The sequence below is a fragment of the Thermobia domestica genome, chromosome 17 (assembly GCF_964235325.1).
Source record: "Thermobia domestica chromosome 17, izTheDome1.hap1.1, whole genome shotgun sequence".
Lineage (NCBI taxonomy): Eukaryota > Metazoa > Arthropoda > Insecta > Zygentoma > Lepismatidae > Thermobia > Thermobia domestica.
Genome location: NC_137470.1, coordinates 116,975,120 through 116,987,133, shown reverse-complemented (window position 1 = coordinate 116,987,133; position 12,014 = coordinate 116,975,120).

The following is a 12,014-nucleotide window of genomic DNA, read 5'->3' as shown; positions in this document are numbered from 1 at the left end:
TAATTTGATTTGAATTTGAATTGGGTATCACTGCACCGTAGCACCATATAATTTCATTAAATAATAATAACATATTGTGCAGAAGGGAGATATAAGCTAATGTGTGTTAGAAAGACACACTAACATTACTTTTAAATTAAGGGATGAGATGGCAACCCCCAACGCAACTTATAATATAATAGTTATGCTTTGGATTACAAAAAATGAAAACGACAATTACAAAATACAAGAAAACAAACTAGATAAGATGAAAGGTAAAAGGAAGAAAGTATTAAGAAATGAAGGTCCCTTAGCAAAGGGATGAACACGATGCTTCTTTCATCCACGTCGTCCTCCTATGATTCCTCGTTGTCTCGGGAAATGAAAATGCTTTTGATGTAGAAATGGTTCATCCTATCTGTCAGAGGCGACGATGAAGGTGCTTAACGAAAATGTCAATGATGGTAACTTGTTGCTGGCCTGGCCTTTATCTAAAATGACTGTATACTTCCTTCAAGTCCAGAAAAGCCCTCCCGTCTTGGGACAACCTCTTGCTCCTAAATGGTTGGGTGTGAAGATGCTTTTGATTCGAAGAATAATGCTACAATCAACCAGGAATGCATTAACCAATCCGTGTTGTCCCTGGCAGCGGGGACGTGACGTTCGATAACTTTAGAGATCTGTGATCGCTATATTATCCAAAGAAGCATATAATCCAAAGAAATGCAATAGTGATGGTGCAAGGAAAGTTAGTCTGTTGTTTCATTTCCTTGTATTACAGACTATATATATAGTTTGACAAATGCTACAGCAAAGTACAGTAAAATGTTTTGGAATGGAAGTAGCAAATTGAATGAAACTTCCTGAATTTAGCAATAATTTACGTAGAGTAAATTGCGTAGGTATTCCGGGATGCTACACACCCCTACCGCAAAACTAGGTTATGAAGGTTTTAACCTTTCGTAGTTTATATTAATAATTAGTAAAAGTCTAATACCTTAAGAAGGTCACTAATTTAGCAGATATCTTGCTGAAATCAAGGAGAGACAAAAGTATATTGGTTAATGCTTATTTAGGAAGTAAGGATGGATACGATTAGTTGTACTTTCCACTTCTGGAATAAAAGATCAATCTGTTGAAGAATGATGGATCAGTTGCGACGTATATAGATCAACAACTTCTTAATGGCGACAAAGAAAACGAAGAATTGCGGCGTCTAGAATCAAACCCCTCCAAATCCTCTTACATACTTTTGTGAAAAATTCACAGAAACTGTCACAAACAAACCCTTGAAAATACAAAAATTTTTTCCTACCAAACGTGTTGTTAATAGTGTTGTGTCATAGTGCCAAAATATGAACACAATCCAATAATAATAATTTAAAATATAAGAAAAAATAGTTGTACGAAATTCGGATGTGGTGGGTTTTCATACTAAATGAAGGATTTGGCGGGATTTGATACTGACTGGACTTAGCTAGTATTAAAAATCAGAACTAAATTTATGCTTTTGCTTCAAAGGGGTTTTAAAACTAATGCGATTTTACAATATAAAGAGGGTAAACCCATAATTTATGACATTATAGGATATCAATAATAAAATGTTATGTTGAAAAATATTTTATTGTGTTTTCAAAATTGGATTACATGGACATTTCCAATATTAGAACTATCTCAGGTTTGAGAACATAATGTTGTTAGACCTTAGGAAGAGGGCCTTTATACATTATTTTCCTAAATGATATCAAGATTATCATCTTCTTCTTCCTCGACTGCGTAGGAACATAAGATTTCTTTTTATTTTGCTTCAAAATGATTCGTTTGGATGGGTTGAATTTGAAATGCCAGTTACCTTCATTCTTTTGTACCATTTCAGCTTAAACTGGTACTTTTATCCTTACCTTATGAATTGTATCGTGCTCACCAAGGATGTTCTTATATTGCTCATGTCTCAGAATCGTGTCTTTCAAGTCTTTTTCTATTAACCCAAAATCGCTGAGCATTCTGGGAAGTCACATGATTAGGCCGGGCACACTCATTGGCTGCATTGGATGTGACGGAGTTTGAAACTAAGCATGGTCTAGATCTGTTCGGATCTGGCGGATTTTGAAACCAAGCCACATTTTCAACATTACTTTACAGTAGAATGTCGCGGGTTTAGCTACGAAATAATGCTTTCTTTGAATTCAGCATGTTTAAATAAAACTATACGGTAGGATGTACAAAGTCAATTTCTATTTAAAAAATGGATTTGGCGGGGTTTGATTCTAGGCGTCTTAATTGGAAAATATCCAAATATACCGTGGATATTAGTTCGTTGTGCTCGAGGAAATGAGCAAGGCAGGTGGAAAAATTATATATATATATATATATATATATAACTTAAATAAAAGTAAATGTAATTAAATGATTACGATGAATGAGATGATTTGGTTTTTTTCTCCTTTTGTAGAAAATTGTGAAGAACTGAAATATGGATTTTGAAATTAAAACATAAATGACAAATTAATTAATTACTAAGTGTACTCGTTGCATATTACGTTTATATCAAGAAATAAATGAAATTGAATAAACAGTTTGCAATGTAAGTATGCAATGAATAATATGAAAAATAAATAATCAAATATTGACTTAATTAAAATGAAATTAAATGTAAAGAAATAACATAATGATCTACAATATTAAGAATTGAGTAAAACAAAATAAAGTCTAATGTAATTCCTCTAATGTAAAATTTAAAATCTATTGACATAATAGTAATATATATATATATATATATATATATATATATGTGTGTGTGTGTGTGTGTGTGTGTGTGTGTGTGTCTAAATGTGAATTGATCCTAAGAATCAAAAGCGTTAATATAAATATGCGAAAAAGGATTAAAATCCGTTCCATATAGCTACCCAAAGATAAAAAAGAACCAGGTAAACACAAAAAGGGAACTGATTTAGATCTGAGGGAAAAACGTTCACGTATTTGAGCTCAAAGTTTCCAACAAACTTTGGAAAAACTCCAAAAATAATATAGTTATTATTTCATATAGTGGTATGAAATCACACCACTCTTAATCTGCACAACAGAAATAGTCACCGCATGAAAGCTAATTTCCTAACTACCTTTCCTCTTCTGTCTTCATAACTTTTTGTTTTCACATAGTTTTTCGGACATCGAAAAGTTGTATCATCTTCCGGCATTGAAAGGAGTCTAAAAACCTTCTTCTAATCTTGAAATCTTCGGAATGACAGTATTCATATGTTTTCTCTGTAGCGGCATCACAAAAGTTCAAACATTTTCAGAATTCAGCGGAAAGTTGATCCGTAGACAACTTTTGTCTACGTGTCTACAAAGATGATCTTCTTACACATAGAAAATATTTTTTTATCTACCAGCTGCTAGAAATTAATAGACCTTGTACATTTATTCTTACAGATCTATTGCTAATTGGTTAATGGTTTCTTGTTTATCATCATCAGTAACAGTTATTGCTAATTTGTTAGTGGTTTCTTGCATATCATCATCAGTATCAGTATTGGTGTCTATATTAACATTATTTTCTCTATTTCTTAAATGTCTTAAAATATGTCTACGCATGGGACAAGAATTAGCTTCTCTTATCCGATAAGTTATACATTCATAACAAAATATATCATTCCAGCTAGTTTTCTTATATGTCACAAACGTATTTAAAATTGTTGCTGAGGACGCGGTGGCTCAGTGGTAGAGCGTTCACCTTCTGTGCTTGGGGTCCGTGGTTCGATCTCAGCTCACGCCTTGTGGACTTTATGGTGGACAAACACCGTGCTCGTGGGTTTTCTCGGGGTTCTTCCGTTTCCTCTCACTTTCTTCATTCCACCATTTCATTCATTTCTCATATCACCGTCCCCTTTAGCCTAACCGGCATAACCGTGGGACGTAAAACTTACAGATTTCATTTCGATTTCGATAAAATTGTTGGTGAAAAGAAATGTATTTAAAATTGCTTAGTTTGTTGCTAATTTTCACTAACAGTGGAATTTAAATTTTATTTAGTTTTTCTGGAGTTTTGTTATGCTATTAATTATCACGCTTGAGATCAAAGGCTGCACACTTAGGAAAATAATTTGTGAAAATTATTCTAGATTTTATGGCACTGTTTTTATGGAAGAAAAGATATGGACGCTTTCTCATAAAGTCCCCTAAATTGACTTTGATATGATTTACTTGCTTATCAAACTTACGAAAGTTAGAGGATTTCTAATATTTGATAAAATCTGTTATTAAGCTTTAGTCTTGTAAGAGTATTCAGCATTTGTACAATTTCATGAGATATATTTTATGAATGCTATGAACTTCAACTACTAGCTCCTACATAAAAAAGATTGTTTATATTGTTGTGCGTAAAACATGTTCAACATATGCACTCTAAAAACGGTATTATTATATTCAGCCATAATTATGGTTGACTGTAACAATCCAGTATTGTTAATATAGCGCCAGCAATAATTATGAGTCGTAGTACAATATTATATTATAAAAAATCTCTAACTGGGTCAACAAAAATCATGGTTGTCCTAGACATATTTATGATATTAACAACTATGGCAATTATTGTACTTGGAACTATACTGCTGCTATATAGTTGGAAGTACCATATAGAATGGTTGTCGAGACCATCACAAGATTTATTATAGCTGTCCCAACAATATAAGACATGTTGCTTTAACCATACTTAAAATGTCATAATGGCTGCTGTACCGTATGCACTTGTTATTGTAACAATCTATTTGGTCCTGCGCTTACCACAAGCCTCGAACTCAAAGAGTATCTTGAGGGTGGTATTGTCTCTTTAAATATGCTCTAATGCTGCAAGAGCAAGCAAAAAACATAGTGCGGCAACACTTGTAATGTTATCATTATATATATATATATATATATATATATATATATATATATATATATATATATATATATATATATATATATATATATAACATATATAAACGTCCACAACATCTATCTATTAAAATGCTACAATAGCAATAAAAGCGCTTTTCTTATCACGCCAAACCCGTAGAAGGGAATACCTTCTCTTGGGAGTGAATTTAAAATGAAATCTTTGAGTTTTACGTCCCACGTTTATGCCAGTTAGGCTAAAGGAGACGGTGATGATGAGTAATGAATGAAAAAGTGGAATGAAGAAAGTGGGAGGAAACTGGAGAACCCCGAGAAAACCCACGCACACGGTATTTGACCACCACAAAGTTCACTTGGCGGGGGCTGGGATCGAACCCGGGACCCCAAGCACCAGAGGTGAACGCTCTACCACTGAGCCACTGCGGCCCCAGGAGTGAATTTAAGTGTATAGGGGAATTAAGGATAAAGTGGAAGGACAAAGAGGTTTTATTTCATTTATTTGATATCTTTATTCATCCATTAGATGGGGATATTTATTCATCAATTGATTAAGATTCGTCATTCATCGTATGTTCACTATTTGCCATGATGTATGTATGAAAAGATGCAGTGCAAATCAGACGCCACAACACAGTGATATTGGTTAGTTAGACAGATGAAGGGTCATCTACTTGTGCCGGGGCGACTCGACACGTAATATGATCCCCTTGTTATTGCGAATTAAGGTGAATAAGATGGATAGATGATGGGTGATAAATCTGGTGGTTGATATGCTAATAGAAAGTCGTCTAAGTGTTTGTCAGGATGTGAAATAGCATACATTGTAATTAAATGCCGATGGGGTGGAGGTTGTAGACTGGGTAGAACGTCTTGTTCAGCATCTATACGTATGCTACTGCAAAGGATGGGATGGCCTTGCCTCCAAAGAGTAGGGATGTGTCTGGTACGCAGTTTTTCTAAATGAAGAAGAAGATGTGGACTAGGCCGTTTGGTTAGATATGCCAGGCGTAATACATGTCCTTCAATTGTCTGGAGGCGGGTGTAGAATTTGTTTTTTGGCAGTAAGCAATGCGATGTGTCCATGAAGTATAGATGGTCGTAAGAAGACTGTAAGTATGTAACACAGAGTCTTGATGAAGGACCCATGAAGTACCAACTAATCTCTTCAGAAGATTTAGTTTATTTTGCGCCAGGGATATGAGACGCTGAAGATGTCCATGGCAGGAAAGATGGTCATCGAAGATAACACCCAAATACCTCGCTTACGTGTGACGAAAATGCGTGTGCCTGCTATGGTAAGATGTAAAAGACATCAATTGCGTCGGACCCGACTGGTACGTCCTGATGGTGTTTTAGTGGAGTTGATTCGGAGTCGCCAAGTATTACACCAGTCACAGAACTTATTCATTGCCTCTTGGAATATAGTATTGATATGCTGAATAGATTTCCCACATGTGAGGTAAGCAGTATCATTTGCAAAGGTGAAGATGTGAGTAGGGTCAGGAGGAACAGGCAAATCTCGAACATATAATATATATAGGAGTGGCGATAGCGCTGACAGTTGGGGTACACTACTAAGTGGGAAAATAGGAAAAGATAAAGATGAATTAATGCAGACATATGCTATGCGATTGGTAAGGTAGTGATAAATCAGTCTGATATATGCGAATGGTAGTCGTAGAAGATGAAGTTTGTAAATTAATCCATCGTACCAAACTGAAGAAAAAGCCTTTTCCAAGTCAAATAATAATAGACAGGAAGGTTGGATGCTATTGAAGTGGTTGGTAAATATAGTGGTAAGTTTGAGTAGATTATGATTGAGACTGTAGTTAGGGCGAAAACCAGTTTGGTATCATTATATATATATATATAGGGTGGGCCATTTTAATCAATCCACGGAAATATCTGAAAAATGATAAAACATAGAAGAAATGTTTGAAGTATACGTTATATATTGCTACGGGGGAACATGGGTCGAGTAATACCTCGTTCGAAAGGTCTTGAAAAACTAAGTAACGCTGTACCAAAAGATGTTTCATATTTGGCACCAGTTACAAAATGGCCGCCATGATATGGTTCGGAAACTCCAGTACCCGTAGTAGAAAACCATGGAAGGTAAATGAATGGAACAAAATTGAAACACGTAAATATCATAGGGCATATTGAATGGTGGTGTCCCTGTGATCCCAGTGACCTCCCTGAAGGGGTCTTGGGGGCTAACTTCAAGATTTCAAATAGTAGCATGATCCGAGTGGAACCTCGTTCGATAAATCTTGCAAAATCAAACATCTTGCAGGAGAAAACGATTGAGGTGAAATGGCAGTGTTCTTAAAAGGCCGCCGAAACATAGTATCCGTGTCAGAGGAAAGGTTTAGTACCCGTAGTATGAAAGCGATTGGAGATAAATCAACAGAAGAAAAACTGGAGTAGGTAACTGACGTAAGGCACATCGAGAGGTTTTGTCGGGGTGACTCCACTGAAAGGTATCCGGGGCCAACTTGAAAATTTCAAATAGCAACTTGATGCGAGTAACATCACGTTACATAGACAAATGAATATCAAACAGCTTCTGTAAGAATGTTTTCGACACGAGACACCGTTTTCAAAATGATCGCCAAGACATGGTGAATGTATCTAAGAAAACGTCTAGTGTCCATAGTATGAATACGGTTAGAGATAAATGAAAATAACAAAAATTAAATAGGAAAACCACGAAGGCGTTCCAAGGCTCGAGAATGATACAACAGAGATAAAAATGTTAGAGTAAAATTGCCATAATGTATAGAAAGAAATCCAAGTCCTGCAAAATAATCTCTTCCTGCGCTCTGTATGTGAGTGGAGTGGAAAGTAACTGTGAAAGTTCAAATGAGAACTCTACTTTAATTCGCAAATTAAGGCTACGCTACAAATAGGTATGGTGTGGTTGAAACATTTGTTTGTAAGGATGACGCTGTAGTGACTAAAAAAGGTGAAATTTTATTTGAATGGTAACGCATATCTGTATGGCTGAGTATGATTTGATGCGAAAACAGAAGGAACGTTATACGGAAGAAGTTGTCGAATAATGCAGTTGCTGGAACTTACAAACGTGTGAATTTTCTAATCTCCGTCGCCACAGAAACTTTTATGCAATGCGTGCTGGTTATTCGGAAAGCATTTTGGGGCTATACGTACACACTGTTTCGTCTCTCAAGCTCACGATATGACATGAGTGCTAATAGTTAACAAAATGTAACTGTGGCCATCCGCATTAACTCAGTGCACCAACTCTCTATCCATGAAGTCTGCCTTCCAAACAGCATTGGGTAGGTCAAGCGTACGCCCGAACCGTTGTCCGGTCGGACATTGAAATTTTGAAGTTAGCCCCCAGGACCCCTTCAGGGAAGCCGCTGGGATCACAGGGATCACATCATTCGATATGCCCTATGATATTTACGTATTTCAATTTTGTTCCATTCATTTACTTTCCATGGTTTTCATACTACTGCTACTGGAGTTTCCAAACTATATCATGGCGGCCATTTTGAAACTGGTGCCAAATATGAAACATCTTTTAATACAGCGTTACTTAGTTTTCCGAGACCTTTCGAACGAGGTATTACTCGACCCATGTTCCCATTTCAAAGTTACCCCCGTTAACCCCATTTACGGGGGGCGGGGAGGAGTACTTTTGGCGGAATTGGTTTTCCCCCTTAGCAATATATACTTGCCGCGACCTTATCCTGATAGCCGAGATACGCAGCTTCAATTCAGGCGACTCCGCGCACATTACATAGTTCCTCCTGTTACACAAGTAAAACATTACTTAGGAGATCAATTCAAAGAGCTAATTGAGTTCAAGTATATAACAATGTCAATACAGAAACAATATTTAAAATAAATGATGCTACATTTATTAGTAAAGGGTTATGAAAATGACGTCACGACTCAGAATCGAAAAGAGAGAAGGAAAGAAAGGAGTGAAAAGCCGGCAGCTAAGATGCGAGTCTCTTGCAAGTGTTGCAAGATTATAAACTTGAAAATTCTTATAACAAAAGCAGAGGACCAGTAAAATTACTTAATTGGTCAATGTTAGAAACCGTCCACAATGGATAGGAAATGGCTTAATATTTTTATATGATAGAGTAACTACCCCGTAAGAAACTTCATTGCCTGCTGATAAATGAAACAAAAGAAATAACGGAACTCACATGTAACTTCTGCAATTTTTGTGCAGAGAGTAACACTGCTCTGCCAAATATCGTCTTCGCGCGTGCGTTAGAGTGGGTACGTGGGTGTATTGAAACTGAAACAATCAAGAGTGTTAAGCGCGAAGTTGAAAATATGAATGAATCCGAATTATCATCTTCTTAGTATTATCGCAAATACGAGGAAGGGAAACCTCTTTAAAGTCACGCAAAGTAAATTGTCAACAATTTGTACGCTCGACTAAGAGAAAAATATGCAGACAAAACTATTGAAGAAATTGTTAATATGATTGTTGCCGGTTCGCTGTGGTTTACTCAGTGCCAATGTAAAAAATCGCATTTTTAATTTAGTGTGTGGGAGGGTGGCTGCTCGTATGTTTCTGTTTATGATTGACCTTTTCCAGGTAGATATATGAGAATAACTTCATTTCTTATCCTTTCTTACCTTAATCAATTGAAATGAATAAGCAAAATAGTTTTCATGTTGTCGGGTTTTAATTGTGAGGATTGCAAATACATGACCTGCGAATTTCCAATACATTTATTACTATTGTCGTGTCTTCATGAATTATTAAAACAAATAGACCAAGAAACATATTTTTCGTAAGCGGCAGGAAAAGGACGAGAAATCATCGCTCCGCGCATATCAGCTGAAACTCAGAACAGCGCCAGTTGAAACCCTGGCGATTGAGAGCCAAACCAAAACACACGCACACACATACAAAGGCTTCCCTGTGAAAAGGTTCGCGCGCCGACATGTATTAATGCGCTTGTGATGCGGCTCTCAAGTTAACATTGCGTTTAGTATATAACATGTACTTCAAACATTTCTTCTATGTTTTATCATTTTTCAGATATTTCCGTGGATTGATTAAAATGGCCCACCCTGTGTATATATATATATATATATATATATATATATATATATATATATATATATATATATATATATATATATTAGAAAGAAATATATATAAGAAAAAATATATAAGAAAAAAATTAAAAAATTAGAATTATATATATAAGAAAAAAAATTAAGACTGTAAGATAATTATAGAGAGGGATTATTTATTTATTTATTTATTTCTAATATTGTCAGGTGGAACATTGTGATCTTTAGATCACAATCATCAGATGAAGATGAAAAAGACGAAATGTAATGTTGTGAATTGCAAAAGACAATACATCACTGGGTTATGTTAGTTAACAGATGCTGGTTAATCTTCTCGCTTGGGGGCTGCTCCAAGCATTGATGAAAGACAAGAAGAAGCCCAGATTAGTGACAGAGGTATTACAATGCGAATGATGGACAGATGAGGGGCTGGGGATCGTCGATCTTCAATTCTTCTGCTAAGGGGAGATAGTTGTGGTTTGGGGGTAGAGTGTAATGATAGATCGTGAAGAGAAGAGATAGCGGTGAATGGATGATAGGAGCTGAAATCGGAAAGTCTATGTGGACGTTCATGGTGTCTATAAAGAGCGGATGGCGTTCATGCAGACGTTTATCGATATATTTGAGACGGAAAGATTCGAGATGAAAACGAATATGTGGAAAAGGCATTCTTTCGTACAATTCGTATGTCGGACTGGGCAATTTTATCCGGTGTGCAATGCGAAGTGCATGGCGTTCCAAAATCTTCAGTTTGTTGTAAAAGGAAGGAGGTACAGCGATCCAAGCCAGATTAGCATATGTCAGAACTGGACGCAAAAGGACCTTATAAGTATTTAGTACAGTCGTGGAACTGAGACCCCAAGCAGTACCTGTGAGACGTTTTAATAAATTGAGACGGTTTGAAGCTTTGGCAATGACGTCCTGTAAATGTGGTTTCCAAGTGAGATGTGCGTCTAAGGTGAGGCCGAGGTATTTGACAGATTTACTGAGTTGAAGACGGGTATCATCGACTGTGAGATGAAGTAGGTTGGGGCTTCGGTGAACCTTCGTGCGCTTTTTGGGCGGCAAGAAAACTGTAGTCTGGGTCTTCAGAGCGTGTATTTTGAGGCGCCACTTTTCACACCAGTTAACGAAGGAATCTATGGCGGACTGCATTGAAATGTTAAGTTGATAAACAGTTTTGCCGAGTGCTAGGAAGACTCTGTCATCTGCATATTGGAAAACCTGAACGTTAGGAGTCAATGCTGGTAAGTCGGCTACATATAGAAGATAAAGCAGAGGGGAGAGTGAAGATCCTTGGGGTACGCCAGAGTAAAGGAATATAGGATGAGAGAATGTGTTATTAATAGAAACGTATGCAAGGCGACAGTGCAAAAAGTTATAGATAAATCGGATATAGGTGATAGGAAGACGAAAGTTCAAAAGTTTGTACATAAGTCCGGCGTGCCATACTTTATCAAATGCTTTCTCCAAATCAAATAAGATGGTCGTGATGTATTATAATAGTTGGTGATGTGATTGACGAGACGTAATAACTGGTCGTTAATGCTGTAGTTTGGACGAAATCCTGCTTGTGAACGTGGTAAAAGATTATAATGAGTAAGATGGACGTGTAGACGTTGAACTAAGATTTTTTCGAGACTTTTACTGAATGCAGGTGTTAGTTGGATAGAGTGATATGAAGAGACACAGTCGGCTGGCTTATTAGGCGTAAGGAACATCAAGAGCTTAGACGTCTTCCAGTGGGATGGTATAAATCCAGAACGGAGAATGAAAGTATAGATGAGTGAGAGAAGGTACAGAACTATGTATGGACTCTCTTTGATGTGGCGATAAGAAATGGAGTCTATGCCTGGAGCTGTGTTACGTTTCCTTCTTATGGCTGAAGTGATATCATCAGGTGTGACGATAGTCTCTGTTAGTGGTCTGTGAATATTCAGCGGGTGGTTACCGTCTGGCTGAAGATGAGCGGATGAAAAATCAAAGCGATCTACCAGATGATTATGAACAGGTCGAGGAGTAAGTGGTGTGAAGATATCTTGAAGATATGTGGCGAAGGC